The sequence below is a fragment of the Galeopterus variegatus genome, unplaced genomic scaffold (genome assembly GCF_000696425.1).
Source record: "Galeopterus variegatus unplaced genomic scaffold, G_variegatus-3.0.2 Scaffold1614, whole genome shotgun sequence".
In the NCBI taxonomy this organism is placed as follows: domain Eukaryota; kingdom Metazoa; phylum Chordata; class Mammalia; order Dermoptera; family Cynocephalidae; genus Galeopterus; species Galeopterus variegatus.
This window is the reverse complement of record NW_007727725.1, coordinates 26,019-26,616: the sequence shown is the minus strand read 5'-3', so window position 1 is coordinate 26,616 and position 598 is coordinate 26,019.

Here is a 598-nt window from a genome sequence, read left to right as displayed (position 1 = left end):
TATAATCAACTATGATACAATAAAAAAAAAAAGACAAAACAAAAACACGTATATAGTTAAAATTATATTTAAATAGGGCCGGCCCGTGGCTCACTCGGGAGAGTGCGGTGCTGATAACACCAAGGCCCCAGGTTCGGATCCCATATAGGGATGGCCGGTTCGCTCACTGGCAGAGCGTGGTGCTGACAACACCAAGTCAAGGGTTAAGATCCCCTTACCGGTCATCTTTTTAGAAAAAAATTTTTTCAAAAAAAAAAAAATTATATTTAAATAAAAGTAACATTTAAACAGCAAGGGAACATAATTTCATCAAAAAAAAAGAGTAACAAAAAGTAAAGGAAGTAAAGGTGGCACATACATCTGCTAAGAAACCCCGACAGGACCAGAAGGACAAGCTGGAGGGAGCGCACCTTGCCTCAGGCTCTGCAGTAGGAACCACAGTGCGGCCGCTTGTGTCTGCTTTCCAGGGCAAAAGCTTTACAAAACACGTGTCGTATACTGTTTTATCTTTTTTTTTTTTTTTTTTTTTTTTTTAACCCAAAAGGGACCCCCCCACGGCTGTTTTAATTTGGGGCCCCCTTCCCACCGGGGGAAAAGG